The sequence below is a fragment of the Mustela erminea genome, chromosome 12 (genome assembly GCF_009829155.1).
Source record: "Mustela erminea isolate mMusErm1 chromosome 12, mMusErm1.Pri, whole genome shotgun sequence".
Classification (NCBI taxonomy): domain Eukaryota; kingdom Metazoa; phylum Chordata; class Mammalia; order Carnivora; family Mustelidae; genus Mustela; species Mustela erminea.
This window is the reverse complement of record NC_045625.1, coordinates 2,359,131-2,377,186: the sequence shown is the minus strand read 5'-3', so window position 1 is coordinate 2,377,186 and position 18,056 is coordinate 2,359,131.

The window sequence follows — 18,056 nt, the reverse complement described above, 5'->3', positions numbered from 1 at the left end:
GTGCTCGGGGGCCTGAGACGCTCCAGGCCTCAGTGGTGACTCACCTGGTTGAGTCGGGCCCTTGGACTCGGCCCCCGAACTTCCCTGTTGGGGGGAATATCCGACTTTGACACCACCGAATACGTATTTCAGTAACGACCCAGGCTACGAGCCTTCAGAGTCTTACAATTGCATTATTAAAAAGAACTCTCGGAAGGCGCCTAGAATGCATCAAAGTACTCAATATTCCACATCTGATCATAATTAAAAGTAAAAAATACGGCCCAGAAGGGGGCTGCTTGTGACAGATTTGCTGCATGGGGCTAATGGGAGCATTATTAACACGAGGAAATTGCTGGAGACAGGCTTGGCAGGACGCCCGGTTTCGGTGCGTGTGGAGGGTGAGGGGGCCGGTGGCCATGAGTGCTTCTGACCCCCCAGGCCAGGTCGAGCAGCGGCTCTGACCCCCGAGCTCTGCATGGTCCCTCTTCTGGGGACCCAGGGCCTCTGTGCTGACTGGGAACGGGGGTCACCATGATGGTGTGCTGGGCAGCTCCGCGGAGGGTACCCGGATGAAGGTGGGGAAGCAAGTGTGGCAGGTGCTGGGCCCTGCTGCCCGGGGACCCTGGAGCGGAGCCCTGCACCCCCCTGCTGCTGCGGGGGGCTGGCAGTCAACAAGGGCCCTCGGGGACCCTCTGCAGCCCGGCCCTTGGCTGAAGAGAGCAGCCTGTCCCCCTTCCCTGGCTGCTTCTGCCGGCGGCCAGCATCCGGACTGATGCAGGTGGGGTGTGGACGGTCTGGGCCCCGAGCCTGGGCCTGGGGGCAGCTTTGAGCACCTGCAGGATGGGCGACAGCCTGGGGTCAAGACCGTGTCAGAGCTGAGTCCTCTGGGGATCCCGCCTCCTCCCTCCACCCAGGGGCTCCTCCTGGGGCCACCCACCTTGAACCTCCTGCACACCCATCTCTGACTCAGGGACAGAGTCCCCCCAGCATACCTGTGGTGGGGGGATGGAGCCATGCTGCACCGCAGTGGGGTTAGCATCTGCTTGGTGTCTCGGGGGCGGCTGGAGGGAACTGGGGTCAGGAGACACTCGCCTTACCTGATCTCAGCCGACAACAGGACAAGGGGGCACGGTGGCTCATTTCCACGCGTCCCTTCTCAGGCACCCTGCACTCAGAAGACAGAGCTTGCCCCTCTCCTCGTAAGCCCAGTGCAGCTGCCTGCTTTCCGCTTCCCCGTCCCAGCTCCTACGTGCCGAGTGGACGGTGCGGATGCCGAGACAGGTGGCCTTGTTACCCTCTGCGCCCCACACCCTGTGGACAAGGGCCTGGCACGCACACAGAGTCCCGGTGCAGGTCCCCCCGCAGCCACGTGCCAGGTGTGTTGCTCCTGCCTCAGTTTCCGTCTGGGGTGTGTTTTACAGTATGAGATGGTGAGGATCAGGAGGGCCATATAGGGGAGGGGGCAGGCACACGGGAAGTGCGCAGTCCTGGTGTCAGCTGCCACGAACTCAGACCCAAGTCCTGCTCCGCTGAAGGTGGCCCCGGGCTCCAGGCAGCTGTCACCAGCCTCCCAGCGCCTGGGGGTCTTGTTAACACTCAGATTCTGATGCGTTGGGTGTATGGGTTTCCCACGGCTGCCGTTAGCTCAGCACAACAGGGATCCGAGATTTATTCTCCCTGTTCTGAGGCCACGGGTCCAGACTCAAGGATTGCGCTCTGCTGGAGGCTCGGGGGAACAAGGCTCATTCCTTGTCCCCTGCAGCTGCTGGGCTCCAGGCGTCCCTCTGCTTGGGGCCACATCCCTCCGGCCTCTGCCTGTGGCTTCTCCTCTCTGGTGTCACATCTCCCTCTGCCTCTGCCCTTAAGACACTGGTGGCAGCTGTCAGGAGTGACCGTCACAGGGGGATGGGACTGTGGGGCGGGGGCTGGGGGTGCTGGGAAGGAAAGGGAAAGATACAGTGGAACCGCATCCTCCGAAAATCTCGGAAGATGAAGGATGACCGCAGCGTTCCTGCTGGATTGTGTCTTCGTGGAGGCTCCCGGAGGCGAGGAGCAGGAAGAGGTTTAATTATGTGCCAGGAGCTGAGGAGTGATTAGCACACGGGCCCCGCGACGCCCCGCATTACGTGCACTAACTACACAGATTGCACGTGAATTACTGTCGGGCCCGGCTCGTGATTTTTTTTGGGAAGAATAATTTTATTTACTCAACACGGGCTGAAAGAATTATTGAAATGAGAGAAATGGGGACGCAGGGGTCCGACCGCTCCCAGGGAAGGGGTTCTGCGGTCAGATGGGGAGAGGGCGCCCTCTCCTTGCTCACCGCCCCCCTCCCCGGCAGAGATGCAGTGGTCCCAGTGTGGACGCCTGCCTGGCTCGCTGGCGATGCTGCCCAGGAGGGTGGGTTTCATCAGGAGCTGCCCCGTCCGCGCCCCCCCACCCCTGTACTGCCCCCTCCGGCCACGAGTGGGTACCTGTCTGGAGGCCGGCACCTGCAGGATGCCGGGAGACCAGGGTGGGAAAGCCGTGCTCCCGCTCACAGGGCATGTGGACTTGCAAGCCGGAGAGACACGAAGGAATATTCCATAGGGCAGTGGAAGGTGTGGAGAGGTAGAGACAGAGCCGGGTCTCAGGAGAGAGTGGGGTGGGGGGCGCGCAGGGCCTGGGTCTGGAGGACACAGGGCGTCTGCAGCCAAGCTTCCCCCGTGGGAGGCACGACAGGGTCGGGGCTGTGGTGGGGCGTGTCTACAGGCCAAGGGTTTCCCAGCAAGGGGAGGAGCCCAGAACCAGACACCCCCACCCTCCCGGCTCGGTTACACCGTCAAACAGAGCACCCTGAGGCAGGACATCCCCAGGAGAGGCTAAGTGAGTGTCCAGGCCACAGCACTGGCGCAGGATGGCAGGGGAGGGGCAACCCTGTGCCCCGAGGGGTTCAGACATGCACGTGTCCCTCCCAGGGTCGTGGTGCGAGCCAGAGCTGGAAGCACCTGCCAGAGCCCATCTGGTCTCCCAGGCCCTGCTCCCCAGCCCTGCTCCCCAGCCCTGCTCTCCCCCAGCCCTGCTCCCCACAGCCCTGCTCCCCCAGCCCTGCTCCCCCCAGCCCTGCTCCCCAGCCCTGCTCCCCCCAGCCCTGCTCCCCAGCCCTGCTCCCCAGCCCTGCTCCCCCCAGCCCTGCTCCCCAGCCCTGCTCCCCAGCCCTGCTCCCCCAGCCCTGCTCCCCAGCCCTGCTCCCCCCAGCCCTGCTCCCCCCAGCCCTGCTCCCCCAGCCTTGCTCTCCCCCAGCCCTGCTCCCCAGCCCTGCTCCCCCAGCCCTGCTCCCCAGCCCTGCTCCCCCCAGCCCTGCTCCCCCAGCCCTGCTCCCCCCAGCCCTGCTCCCCCCAGCCCTGCTCCCCAGCCCTGCTCCCCCTGCCCTCCTGCCCGGAGCAGCACGCCACCGTTTCTCTCTCTCTTTCTCCCTCGCTCCCTCCCTGCTCCCCCTCCGCCTCCTCCCTCTTTCCTCTCCCCTGTCCCCTCCTCTCTCTTCCGCTGCTTCTTTGCTCTCTCCCTCCTCCTCTCTCCTCCCAGGATCCAGTGTCCTAGAGACTGACAGGACCAGGCCCCACCGGGGCTCCCCATCAGACCCCCGTCTCACTTTCGCCCACCCATCCTGGCCCTGGGGATCACCACTGCCGTCTGTCCTGGCAGGCCCTGGGCCCTGGAGCCCTGAGGTAGGTGTGTGCCCAGTGTGCCTCAGGTGGGCGCGCTCTGAGCCACGGCACCAACCCAGACCAGCTGGGTGGGCAACCCGGAGTGCGGCTGCTGTACCCCCAGACTCGCCTGGTGGCACTGGGCTGGGGCCCCAGGGGAGCAGAGAGGCCACCCCTCTTCGGATGTGGTCCTGGTGCCTCCCTCCGTGGCAGTGGCGGGAGGGGGACCCCACAGCTGGGACGCCCCTCCAGGCTCGCCTGCACTCACCTCGAGTGTCCGAGGGAGTGCACCTTGGGGTGTCTCCTGCCTGGGGGACCCTCTTCCTCCTTCCAACCCTCCTGGGTCCAGCTACGCGGAGGCCTTCCTCAGGAACGAGCCGAGAAAAACAAATTGTGTAATTTCTGTGATTTTACACGGGAGTTAGATGCTCTGATGCACAATCAGGTAAGAGATAAGGAAGAATGTGGCTAATACTTTACATTTAGGATGTTTCTTGAGACGACGGTAAATAGTGAATGAAACACATCATGTGGAAGAAAGGAGCAAACTCTGAACTTCAGGCCCGTCACCGGCCCATTCTCCCACTTCGTTCAGCCAGAGCCCTGCATTTCCACTTTGCTCTGGGCCCCCCAGTGTAGCTCTGACCCATGTCCCCGCCCACCTACGAGCTCACGTTTCCCAGGGCCCACTCCTGTCTCCGTCCCTGTCCTCCAGCCCCCCTGCCCCTCTGCCCTCTTCCCCCTCATAGGCGCCTGCTCCTTAGCCTTCCATGACTCCCACTGTCCAACCTCGCTGTGTGGCCTCAAGGACACCTTCTAGGGACACCATGCTCCTCTCCCGGCCCCTCTGTCTTGACCCCAGGAAACCACAATTTACAAAGGAGAAGGGCCCCTTTGTCTTGTGCTCCGGGTCTCCCAGATGGGCTGGGATTTGGCCGAGAAGAGAAGGGAGTCCAGTTCCTGCCTGGAGGTTCTGATTTCTGGCCTGCGTCCCCTTTCTCTGCACACATTACGAAGGTGCCCCTGGGGTAGCGGGGCCTGGCGGTCTCCGTGTGTCTTCACCGTCTGACATGGGGAGCCACCCCCTCGGACATGGGGTCTGCTCTGAGTGTTGCCCTCCCAGGACCACTCTGGGGCCTCTCGGAGCCCCCGTGAGAGGCCACACATGGGGCCCCTGGCTGCCCTTTGCGGACCTCCACGGCCGGCAGGGAAAGAAAGACTGGTAATTAGTGCCCCCCACGTGTGTGGAGATGCCGGTGGCGCCCCAGGACCTGCTCCGGCGTCTGAAAGTTCCCCCAGATCTTGTCTGGTTGTTAATTTGCACCATCTGTGGGGAAAGCAAACGTGACCTCTGCTGGCCCAGACAGGCGGATGGCAAACCCCGAATGCGTGGTGCTTCTGTGTTCTCGCTGCTTGCCAATGACTCCCCAAAAGCACTTCCAAAGGGCACATGGGCCCGGGAGGGTCCTCTCCAGAAGGGCTTTGGGACGAGGGTGCCTTTGCCTTGGGGAGGGGCTTCCAAGGGAACAGAACTCAAAGCAGGGACTCAGCTGGAGTTGCGCAGGATCCTGAGTTTGGGCACACGTGCCTCGGGAGCAGTGACCCGGGGACACCCACGCAGCTGTGGGGGGAGACGGAGGCGGCTGGTGCAGGTTGCTCCCCCCGCCCGGGGCAGCTGGTTTGGTAGACGAGTAGTTCGCCTCAGCCCCCTCAGCTCAGCTGGACTGGAGATGCCCGTCTCCACGCAGGGCACTTCTCGCTTTCCACGTAAAAGGATGCTTTTGGCAAACCTCAGGATATTGTTAAAATTTCATGGGCTCCCCTTAAGCGGAGGATCTGTGCCTGGCCCAGGTGTGTCTCCCGCTGGCGGGCCGTCTCCTCGATGTCACAGAAACCAGAGATCATCCTGGAGCTGGCAGGACAGGTTGGCCCGGCCCTGACTTGCTGGCTGGGACTCTGTCAGAATGAATTCATTTCCAAATAAAGCATTGTTAACACCACTATTAAATGCCTGATGACTCTTTTTTTCTTCTCCAAACTGTGTTTCAGGGCCAGGCTTGGCCCGCAGTGATGAATATTTCATTGTAAAGCGAGCCCTCGAGGCTCCCGCGGCGCTGTGCACATCACGGGGCGTGGGGAGGCCAAGCCAGCAGGTCCCATGGACGTATGGGCCCCCCCCAACTCGCAGCTGGCACGTCGGGCTCCAGAGGCCAAGAGGCCCCTCCCTCCCAGGAGTCACCAGTGGGGGGCAGGGCGGCAGAGGGCTCGCTGTCCTTGGTGCTGAACTTTACTCGTGCGGTGGCAGCTTTCCCTCCGACGAGGGCGGGGCCCGGCCTCCCCGCTCTTGGAGCTGGACTCCCAGAGCCCCGAGGAGCGTCCCTGCAAGCCCCAAGCCCCCGTGAATGCCCCAAGGCTGTGGTTGCGTTGATTCATAAATAAGTGTGTAGGCTCATTATGAAGGTGCTTGGCGCAGAGCAGACGTTCATTAAACACTTGAAATATGCACCCATGGCCGGTGAGTGAGTGCAGAGATATGAATTAGTTAATTAAAAGGCACAGACGAGCCACTGGATGTCTGTTAGTCCTCTGTAGGTAGTAGCCCAAGAAACGAGGGTTACAGGCTGGGACGCACGCCAGCCGATCAGGCCTGGGGCCCTCGCTCCTGCCAGGATGCCCCTGCTCCAGCTGGCGGGCCAGCTCCTGGACGCACTCTGCTGGGGACCAGTGTCCCCTCTGAGGGGCTGTTTGCAGACCTGACCTTCTCTGGACGGCTCATCTGGGCGAGGAGCTCCTTCCTGGCATGTGGTAGACCCCCCTCACCCTTCACTGTACTGCGGACAGCTTTTCTGAAATATTTCCCTGGTAATGAGAATCCGAGAAACCTCATTAATCCTGACAGCCATAATTAGGGTTCACAGACATTGTGTCTGGGGCTGGCTCAAGCCAGTATTTGCTTTCTCTTCAGATACAAAAGGGCTGATGGACAGAGCGAGTCTATGAGTCAGTGCCCATGAGGAGGAAGGGCACGCCGTCAGCACTCCGGTGAACGAGCGGATGCCGGCCTGGGCGCTGACTCAGGGAGGTGAGTGACGTCCTCGGAAAACTGCGTGGTGGCTCTGCAGCCCCCAGCCCTCCCACGGCCCTCACAGGAGGCCACGTGACTGAAGACATCCCAGGCCGTGCTGGGTGGCACCGGTCCTGTGCAGATGGCCGGTCACCCACCTGTGGCTGGAACTGCCACCCTCTGGCTTCTTGCCTTTGGCTTCTCTCTTAGAATTTAATTGAACAGATTTCTTGCTAAGCAGTCTTGGGTTCACAGCAACGTGAAGACACATTTGCAGAGGATGGTATTAGGCGGTAGTACCGTGGCACGCGCCCACCACGCCACCATCGCACAGATGGAGTCCCTCTCTCCATCCACCATCCCTGGCACCCCCTGAGCCTCTCACTGTCTCCAAAACTTTGGCTTTTCTAGAAACCCGTAGAGCCCCAAACACACAGCACTCGGCCTTCCCGTGCTGGGGCCCCCCCGACACACATGCAAGGTTCTTCCATTTGTGGCCTGACCCCTCGCTTCCTTTTAGCGCTGAACACCATTCCTCTGTCGGGACAGACCACACTTGATTCATGCACGTTCCTTCTGAGGGACATCTTGGCTACTCCCGAATTTGGGCAATTCTAAGCAAGACTGCCATAAACATCCATGAATGGGGTTTTCAGTGGATGTAGATTTTCCCCGAATTGGGGTGAAGGTTGAGGGGTGCGGTTACTGGATGATATGGAAAAAACGGGTCCAGTTTCATAAGAAATGGCTAACCTGTGTTGCCAAGCACCGGCCTTGTTTCACGGTCGCCCGGCACTGACTGCGCGCCGGACGCGTCCCGTGTTCAGGACGCCGGCCGGTCCCAGAAGCACATGGCAGGGTCTCGCTGTCATTTTGATCGGCATTTCCCTGCGGTCAGGGGACATGGAGCATCTGTCGGCCGCCGTACGTCTTCTCCGGTGAGCTGTCTGGATATTTTGCCCATTTTTAAAATTGGGATTTTTGTTTTTTCTCATTGTTGAGTTCTAGGAGCCCTTTATCAGATGCTTTGCGGGTATTTTCTCCCCAGTCTGTGCCGTGGTTTCTCACTGCGCTAACATTGTCTTTTGAAGAGCAGAAGGTTTTCATTTTAATGAGGTCCCGCTTATGGGCCGTTTCATCCAGGGACGGCACCCCCTCCCTGTGGCCAAGAAGTCACCGACACGCCCAGGCTTTCCTGGGCTTTTTCTCTCTGATCTGGAGGCTTCAGACCTTACGTTCAAGCCTGTGCTCCATTTTGAGTTAACTTCTATGAAAGAGGCGTGGGCCAGGGGCCTTCCCTGGGGGGCATACCTGCACCCTGGTGCCTGGTCTCTGCCCCTCAAGATGAGAGAAATCCTGGTCAGCGACCCCCAGCTCAGTGCTCGCGCCCACAAAGGGGTTAGGGGTGGGGAACACGCGGAAGTCAGTGCCTTCACGCAGCGATTTCTCCGGTCTTGTTCCCTTCGGAGCAGATGCCTGTGGGCTGTGCAGACCCTTATGCTGATGGCGCTGGCTGGTGGGCCGCCCGCCAGAGGGGCTCAAGGGTGTGGGGTGCACACACAGTCGGTGAAGCCCATCTGGAGGGTCAGGAAGGCTTCCTGGAGGAGGGGCTGTCCAAGGGAGATTTATGGGCCAGATGAGAATCAAGTCTAAGTATCCGTGAGGGCGAGGGGGATGCGAGCGATGTTTCTGGGCCCGCCTGGGAGAGGGTCCCGCAGGGGCACGTGGGAAATCGTGCAGGATATGCGGATGTTGGTGTCCGATGCCAACGCTCACCAGGGGCTCGTGGGGCTTGAACAAGTCGGGCTGATTGCTGGGGACAGCTCTGGAGAATGCAGTCTCTGGGACGCGGGGTGTCTCCACACAGGATGTTAGATACGGCCGACTGCGGGTCTCAGCCTTGTGTTGGGTGGCTTTGGGGGATTCAAGGGAGTGGGGTTTGTCCTGGATTGGTGCTATCCGGACACAGGGGGGGATTTTCAGTCACAAGGCAGGAGGGGAAGGAAAGGCCAGAGGGCCCGCAGGGTGCCTGGGGGCTGGGACGCCAAGCTAAGGGGCCTGTGGGAGGGGCTCAGGGTCACTAGAGCTGAACACGGGCAGGAGGCATCAGAAGCCCCGTCACTCTGGGGTGGAGACGCCGTGTTTGTGTTCTGGGGGCCAGAAGGAGGAGAATGAGGTCCCAAGGACGGTTTACCAGCAGCTGCCTGGGGCCCTGTTCTCCCGGACCGCTTGCACACTGTGCTCTGGGTACCTGAACAGGGTCCGGTGCTGGGGACCCTGGGGAGCCGGATGGGGCCCCAGCCCCCCTGAGCCCCGTACTGAGGCTCTGCATGGATCCTTCAGATTTTAGTTCCAACATCCTTTTGTTTTTATTTTAATGCATTTTTCAAGGTTGAAAGCACAGTCTAATGTAGCCCACTGTTAATCGGTCCAGCAGTACCTAGTATGGTCATTAGCCCCTGGGACCTCCTGCTCTGGAAGCAAGTGGGCAGAGGCGGGCAGGCCAGGCAGCTGGGGCCCCGGGGGGCCTCCTCACCATCCCGACCATCAGTTGCTGTAGGTTCCCCAATTGTAACTGGCCCTGCCTCCACCCCCAGGACCGCATAGTCTCAGACTCACGTTCCTCCTTCTCCCTTTGCTTTCTCGTAAAGGCCAACAGTGACTGGGGCAGAGTGGATCCGCACTCAGCACTCTGGGTGACCTCTTGCTGTTCCTGTGAAGCCAGGTGATGTCTTCCCCATTTTACAGATGAGAACATTGAGGCTCGGGGTAAAGGCTTGGTGCTCGCGCTGTCCTTCCACTCTGCGCTGCGTCCTGGCGTAGCTGGAGTTTCGACTGAGTCTGACATAGGATCAATGGGGAGCCTCATTCACCCCAGAACCCCCAGTGCCCCATTTTGTCCACTTGGGGGGTTTTGGGGGAGTTGTCTCGCCGCCTCCAAAGTTCTGCTGGGGGTGGTCAGGGCTGTGGGGTGGGGCCAGGTGGCCCGCGCATCGTCGGGGAGCAGTTCCAATCAGCAGGCAGAGCCCACAGCAGTCCCTTAGTGGCTAGAAGGTCTTTATCGTGTCCCTTTTTAAAATTACATTTGTGTGAGGGCTGTCGCAGCAACAGCCAGGGGGGTCTTCTCTGCCCCCAGGGACGCGCAGCCATGCGGGAGAGAGAGATCGGCTGTGGCTCGGACCCCCATGGTGCTCCACCATCTCTCTGCATGGCCTACGGGTGCAGCTGGGCACTTTGAGGCCACTTGAGCCATGAGCCTTGGGGCAGTGGCTGTGGGGCCCCTGGCTGGGCCGTGGCCTGACCTGTCCATCTAGGCCCTGTTTGCAAACCGAGGCCCCGACGTGAGCTGCAGGAAGCCACCGAGGGGACATGCTTGCTGGAGCAAGCCGCGGTGTCTGTGCAGCCCCAGGGAGCCCCGTTCAGAACCCGCCACGTGCCTGGTGCTTCCGTACATGGACACTCGTCTTGCCAAGGACTCTGAACAACTGGCCTCCTTGTTCAGGGTCGCCCAAGGTCGCCCAGCTCGTGACTGCTGGGGATCAGCGTCTGGTCCACATTTGTGTGGCCCCTGGGCCCGTGTTCTACCCTCTACCCCACCATGCCCCGGCTAGGGCCTGGGGAGTCCTGTTTGTTCCCCGGCTTTGAGACCCCAGAAAGGAAGCCCCTTCCCGAGTACTGCGGCTGTCAATCCCTCATGGGATCCTGGCCAGGATCCAATCTTGAGGGCTTCAGGGAGCGAACAGTGCCCTGCGGCTGCCGGGGTGCTCACAGACTTGACCTCGGGCCCCCCAAGGACCACAGGAGCTGGTGTACGGACCCAAAGACTGGCCCCCATGGGAACCCCTGGGGACACACCGAGGCGAGGCCTTCAAGCTCCACTCACTGGCATTCGTGCACCCAGGGAAGCCCGCACCTCTGGTCACAAGGTCACATGCGAGGTCAGTGCCAGGTCTGGCCCCACTGGTCATGCTGTGGGGCCCCGGCAGGGCTGCTCTGGGGACCTTGCAGCCCCGCACACGCCCGTGGTGGCCGGAGCGAGCTGCCTGGTGCCGTGGGTTAGCTCGCTGCTGACTGCTCCACCCCTGCCCCGTCCCCGGAGGCTGTTGGAGCTGGCTGAGCAAGCAGTGGGCCCAGAGAGCCCTCCTGAGTCGGAAATTCCGACAGCATTTCTGTGGTGTCACAGCTGATGGGCAGCAGGCGCCTCTGACGGTTGCAGAGGAGGAGAAGGTAACTTGGGGCAGAGAAACAGCTATCGATTGAGGCCAGAAGTTACCACTGCCACCTGTCTCCGGGTGCCTGGCTCCAATCCCCAGCCCCCACCCCCGACTTCAGGTGCTCCGGACAGGTCCCGCCACACACCTCGACAGCTGCCCTTCCCAGGCAAGGAAGCCAAGGCCTGGGGGGCTCTGCTCTCCTCACACCTACCTCTCAGGGGCTTCAGCACAGGGCGCGGGCTGACCCCAGGCGCCTGGGCAGGTCATGGCAGTGGACATTTGAACTTGAGAGGTTGGTGTCCCTCTGTCCGCGTGCACGGACGTCACGCTGAGCGAAGCAAGCAGGCAGCGGGCAGCCCCATCTGCAGCACCCCCCGCCCTGGTGGGGAGGGAGATGGGGGGGGCGCCCAAGTCTCTGGGTGGGGGTGGGGGTTTTGGGGAGACTCCCCTTCCACTGGACAGAAGTTTGGGTTTTCCACGATGAGCTGTAACATCTTCATCAAGAACAAATGTGGCGTTCTTGGACGGTAAGGGGCTGTCTCAGGGTCTGTGGCCACCCTGGCTGTGAGGGGGAGGGGCTAGGAGCGCTGGGCCTGGGGCGGCGAGTCCCTGCTCGTGGTGTGCGAGGAAGGGTGTCCGGGGTCCCTCTGCTGTCTCTGCATCAGCTCCCTGAAACAAGCAGGGCCCACTGCTCACAGGGGAGTCTTGAGGGATGGTCCAAGCCAGGTATGCTGGCGGGAGGGCCTCACCTGGACCCTGGCTGTCTCTGGGCAGGTTGAGGGTCCTTCCGGGCCCTGTAGCAGATGCTGTGATGTCCACCCAGATTCCCTGCCCGAGCCCCAGCACCCACCCCCAGCAGCTGGCAACACCTGCTCACGGCGGCTGTCCTCCAGCCTTGGCCACAGGCACACTCCTGGTCCATGGTCGCTGCCCCCTTGGGTCAAGGGATGGCAGCCCGTGCCAGTGATGAGCTCAAGCAGGGGTGCAGAGGCCTGTCCGCCTTGCCTCAATTTAGGCCAAGTCTGAGGGGCCTAGACTGCCCTGTCCCCATGTGTTATGTGGGGGCCTGGCAGCTGCTGGCCAGCTTGGCCCTCTGCCCACGCCACCTCCTGTAGCTCCTGGCTGGCGAGCCTGTAGGACCTGCTCTTCGAGGAGTCTGCTTCTTGGGAAACCAAGCAGGGACAGGCCCTCCACGGATGGGCAGGCTTCACCAGTCCTCCCCTCCCCAGGAGGTACGGGCCAGTTTGGGCCCCCAGCCGGCCTCCAGGCCCCTGTCACACGGAGCCTCTGGACACGGCGGCTGCCCTGGGCTGTGTCTCTGGGACCCCGCCTCCCTGTTCCATCAGACTTTTCAGATGGAGCCTCTACCCCTGCCTCCCTGGGGAGGTCGGTAGGGGTCTGGAAGCTGGGGGCCGCACGGTGGGAGTCCCACACTCGGGCACCCAAGACCCTTTGCCATGGGCCTGGGATGCCGGCCGGCGGGAGTGTGGGGCTCGGCTCTGTGCATGACCACCTTCCCTGGTCTGTAAGAGGGGTGCTGGACTGGTGTGGGGGCAAAGGCAACAGTCTGCTAGAGCGATCGGTAAGCACCCAGTTAATGTCATCGGCGCTGCTTGGCCGGCTGCATCCCCATCCCTCCGTAATGGTCCTTGTTACCGGCAGGATGGAGCCTCCCGGCCTCCTGCCCCTGCCTGACCCCGGGCTGCTGACTGGGCGGCGGGTCCCGATCTGCCTCCTGCGGTCGCCTTGGCAGGGCCAGGGAGGGGAGGCTGGCCCGGGGCTGGGGCTGGCAAGGACTGCGGCCCACCTCAGGCTGGGCCCCGGGCCTTGAACAGGCGCCGTGCCCGCTCCCCGTGCTTCACGCTCCTTGGGAGGAAGCAGATGGGGCTGTCAGCTCTACTTATGCCCAGTCTTCCCAAAACCAGCCAAGCGTGCCCCGGAACAGGGGAGCGGCTCCTCGGAGCAGCTGGTGGGGCTCCAGGCTGGCATCTCCTGGGGCCCCGTGACGCTGATTAGCAGGAAATAATGCACAGGCAGCGGGCGCGGGCCCGGCGAGGACCTGCTGGCCCGGGGCCCAGAGCTGTCATCCAGGCCGGCGTGCCCAGGAGGCCGGGGGTGCACAGCCGGCTTCCCTTGCCCACAGCTGGCCCCTTCCGTCAGCGTCCTCCGTGGGCCCGCTGGGGCTCAACCCTGGACCTGGGATTCCAAGAGGGATCGATCACTTGCATTTTGCCCGTGATGGAGGCCCCGAGAGGCAGGCCTCCCCCAGGTCCCCTGCGCCAAGTGTCTTCTGCTCGGCTCTCACCCAGAGCTCACTCTGTCGGCTCAAGGCAAAGCCACGCTTCTCTGCGCGCGAGCTCCTGCCTGTCTTCCCCTCCCGCCCCCTGCGAAGCCAACTCGCTCCGGTTTGTTGTGCCAGTGACACAGGTCACGACAGAAAACCAGAGAATCCCAAGAATTGAAACCGGGCAGGAGAGAGTCCTCCCCAAGCCCTCATCCGGAGAGGGCCCCTGCTGCGGCTTGGAGACGCATCTTCCTTGTGGGTAAGACACGTGAATTTATAGCCCCCCCGCCCCGGGTTCCTGACCTGTTAATTTCACGTCGCAGCATTTTACCGGGAACGCACACCCGCTCCCTAAGTGCGTCTCTGCCGCCAGCGCGCGCCTCAACGTGTTCGAGCCTCGCTCCTTCGACGCTGGAAGCGGTTTTTAAAGCATTAACGTCTGTGTGGACGACCTTAATGATTTCCTGTGGAACGTTGCTGTCGGAGTGGAATTGCTAGGTCAGAGGTGTGTGTGCGTGTGTGTGTGCACGCATTTCTGGAGTAAGGTGTTGCACTGTGTGGCGACTGTTGTACAGCACGTTTTACTGAGATGGGATTCACGTGTACACGCAGCCCAGTGATGGTTAGTGTGTTCGTGGCGTTGTGTGATCGCCGACACAACCGATGTGAGGACACTCTCTTCGCCCCCAAAAGGAGACGCCCATCCCCACTGGCACTGACTCGAACCCCCGGTGCCCGCAGCCCCCGCCCACCACCGCCGCGCTGCCCGTCTCGGTGGCTCTGCCTGGTCCCGACATTCTCCTAAGTGGGATCCTGCAACACGCGGTCCCGAGGGTCGGGCTTCTCCCACCTGGCGTGCTGTTCTCGAGCTCATCTGTGCCGTGGCGGGGACCAGAACTCCGTCCCCTGCCATGCCTGCAGGAACCCGGGAAGGCGGCATGAACCCTGGAAGGCTTCTTGGGACTCCCCAAAGGCCGTGTCCGCTCCAGTGCCCAGCAGCATATGGGGTGTGCGCGTCTCAGGGTTGCCACTGGGCCTCGGTCCTGATTGGGGTTTCTGGTGGGAGGGATCTCAGTGGGAGGTCGGATCCAGGCAGGATCACAGCTAGGGTCACGTGGAGCCCCAGGAAGCCATCATGATCTCCATGCTGTCAGCAGTCTTTAAAAAATCTTCAAGCCAGAGAAATTTTAATTTGCCTGAATTTACAAAAATGCGGCGGGATACAGCAGGCTTTCTGGTGTTTAGTGTTGGAAAAGTCGGTCTCCCAACACCCAACGCAATAGAAGGTGGGATACTTTGTAAAAAGTGGTTGCTATGACGATGGGGGAGGAGCCACTCGTGTTTGTCGGAGGGACTCCAGGACTGCCCCTGCTTGGAGGCCAACCAGCGCCCCGGCAGGTTTAGGGGAGCTGGGACTGCTCCTTGGAGGCCTGTAGTGACTGCCGCACTCCACTGGGACCGATGCTCACCCCCCATCCCCCTGGAAACTGGCCTGCATCCCGAGTTGAGCATTGCCCTTGGCCGGACCCCTGGGTCTGTCTGGACCAGCTCCGCTGTCCGGCCTCGGCCACCTCTCTGCATGGACGTTTGCAGCTCCTGGGTGTGACAGTGCACAAGGCTCTGCTGAGGAACACAGAGCTCGGTGGTCAGCTCTGTGCCGGTCTTCAGTGTGACCCTCCCTCCCCCCATCCCCCTGGCGCCCTCAGGCCACCCAGCTCTTGGGCAGGGAACGAGGCCCAAGGAATGGTGTTCCTACCCCAGAACTCTGACCTCATCTGGAGCTGTCCTACCTGGACTCATACTTGCCCCAGAAAGACAGGATCCTTCTGAGCGTGGGGCTCAGTGGAGGCACACATCAGCCCGAGGGGGTGTGGCCCATGCACCGGTCACCATCGCATCTGGGAGCTGGCCGGACGAGGGCATGGGGGCTGCCGGCTGAATAAAAGGGAGAGGAGCCAGGTGGCTGAGGGCGGCTCTTGGGGTCTGGGAGGTTCCAGGCTCTGCCTTCAGCCTGCTTCCGAGTCCCCATGTGAGCTCCTCCAGGGGTCCAGCAGAGAAGGCAGCCCTGAGCCCCGCCTGCACGTATAGGGATCTCTCTCTTCTCTTGAAGTGGACCAGGGAAAGGGCCACCGTGGAAGCAAACACCACCCCTCACCCGCTCACGGCCTCTGCCCCCCCGCCCGGGAGAGGGCCGCAGCCCCAGGGAGCAGGGGGCTCTGACCCTGTTGCAGGGAAAGGAGCTGCGCCGGACACTCGGCCATATGAGCAAAGGTGGAAACAAACTTCCACTTCCTGGTCGGGGCCTGGGTGCAATTAATATTTCATACCCAGAGAAGGCGGTGGCATTTTGCTGGATGGCTTCAATTAGCTCCCGAGCCTCGTTCTCGTGCTAATAATCAGCTTGCTTATCATAATGGTTTATTAATCTGTTTCGCAGTGTGAAGTCACTCGGCGCCATGCATCCCTCCTGCTGCTGCCCGGCGTGGACAGAAATGGCTCGGGCCCATGGGCGCTCCTGAGGGGGTCTTGTTCGTGGAGGGCTGGGCCGGGGAGCAGCTGGGGAGCGGACTGGGACAGGAGGCTCGCGGCTCTGGTGTGTCTCAGCCCAGAGGGCCCCTCTGGACCAAGCATGGGGCGGGGAGGCTCCAGCGTGGCACGGCTCTCTCTTCTCTGGCTCTGTCCTTTGATGTCCCTTGATTAGGAAGAAATATCTACGTGGAAAATTCGAGATGGGGTTAAGTAGCAGGGGAGACGGGAGACAGCGGAATCATTTGGGTGGGCAATTTTTTTTGTTCCAGAAAGGATTTTTACGCAGGGGCTGGCGTATTCTGCAGCCTGTGACCTGCCCTCCTGGGCAGGGTGGGTCGCCTGACCCCAGGGCAGCCGCTGCTTCACACGCCGAGTCCCGCCTGAGTCTCTCAGCCCCTCTTCCCCGCAGTTGTCGCTGCCTTGGGACGGTGCCAGTCTGTGGTTTTATAGAATGTCCCGCACACTGGGTTTGCCAAGGACTTCCTCACGACGAGATCCACACTGGGCATTCTGGCAGGAGGACGGGGAAGTGTCCTTCTCAGTGCACCGTCCCTGGGGGACGCGATGGCCACAGGGCCGCGTGCTGTTGACCTTGACCCCTTCACTGAGTTGCTCTCTGGGGGGGGGGGGGCTTCTCTCCTGCAAATTTTTCCCTTGAAAAGCTATTTGATAATATTCTTTCTTGGAAAACCCTCCTCTTTTTCTGGTTGTAATTAGTAAATGGCTTGAGGGAGCTGCTCGGGGCTATGCAAATGCACTGTTATTTGTAGATGTGATTTGTGGCGCCCTACGAGTCGCTGGGATGGTGTTCTGCTCCCGCGCCCCCTCCCCGTTCATCATTCGACTCTTCTGGGAAAGAACCGTCCCCCCACCCCACCGTTGAACTCTGCAGATAGTCCCGAAGGCCAGCGCGGGCCGCGGACATTTATTTTGTTGGGTTGGAATGCACCACTCTTGGTACCTGTGATCCGGCGCTGGCTGGGGCGGCTCCTTGGGGCTGGGTCCTGCGTCCCTGGCCTTGGGCCTTGATTTCCTCACCTCACAGGCTGGGGCTTGGGGCCAAGCCCAGAATCTGCCTCTTCTCCGAGGAGGCCCCAGGGGTTCGGAAAGGAGGCCCAGTGTCTGCGTCTTCCGCAGCGTCGCTCCCAATGCTGCCCTCTTCCACCCGGAGCTGTGACCAAGTGACCAGCCAAGGCCCCTGCCCTCTGTCGCCCCTGGGGGGGGGTTGCTGGGCTGGGGGGCGTCCCTCATTCGTGTTGGCAGAAGGGAGGAGAGAAGGAAGCAGGTCAGGCAGGTAGACAGAGAAGGGATCTAGAGGCTCAGGGATGGCTGGCAGGGACGGGGGAGGGTAGTGGGGGTCAGTGGAGGGTCGTGGGGGTGTGGGACAGGGTGTCGGTAGGGGGTACAGGGGGTGGTGGGGGTAATGTGGGAGAGTGGGGCGTGGCGGAGAGGGGTTGTGGACGCGGGACACTGAGGCAGAGCCGTCCGACCCACGGCTGAGCCTGTCTGAGAGGGCACCGGACTGACCCTGGTTGTGGGGGTAGTGAGTGGCCTTGGCTGGAGTGCAGCAGGGGACTCTGACGGAGCCCCAGGAGGCGTGTTCCCCCGTGCTGCCCGTGAACACCCTCTGTCCCACGTCCTGTGGTACAGCCACGTCTGTGCTCGGCGCGGACCCTCCCTGCTCGTTTCTCCAGCTCCTCAGCATCCAGCCGTCCACAGCGCTGGCCCCACCATGACCCAGCTCCCCTTTGGGCCCCAGCAACAGAGGACTCTTTGTGTCCGGCCTGGGGAATGACCTTGATCCCCATCCCAGACTAACAGGACCCCCCCACTCGCCACGGCTCCCTGATCCGGACGGAGCCCCTGCTTCTGGCCCGGAGCTGGTCTCCGACCCCGAGCTGGTGTCCGACCCCTGCCTCTGACTGCAGCCTGAGTGCTTGCCCCAGCTTTTCTCAATGACCAGCAAACCCCTGTCATGCGCGAAGCCCTTTCCTCGTGCACCTGTGCGCTCACACGCAGGTCTGCCCACTGCTTCCCCGGGGAGCCCTGAGCCTGTCCTGACCTGACACCGTCTCCTGCCCTCAGCGATGTCACAGGACCCTTCCCCCACATCACCTTCTCCACTAGTCGGGCCAGGGCCCCCCCGGACCCTGGGAGCCCATCTCTGTCCCCAGTTCCCTTCCTCACTGCGGCCCACTTGCTACTGACCTCTAGCGCCAGGCTGCGAATCTTGGCAGAGGCCACCCATTAAAGCCACCGGTGTTCCTGACAGCACCTCGACAGCCTCCCTCCTTGGC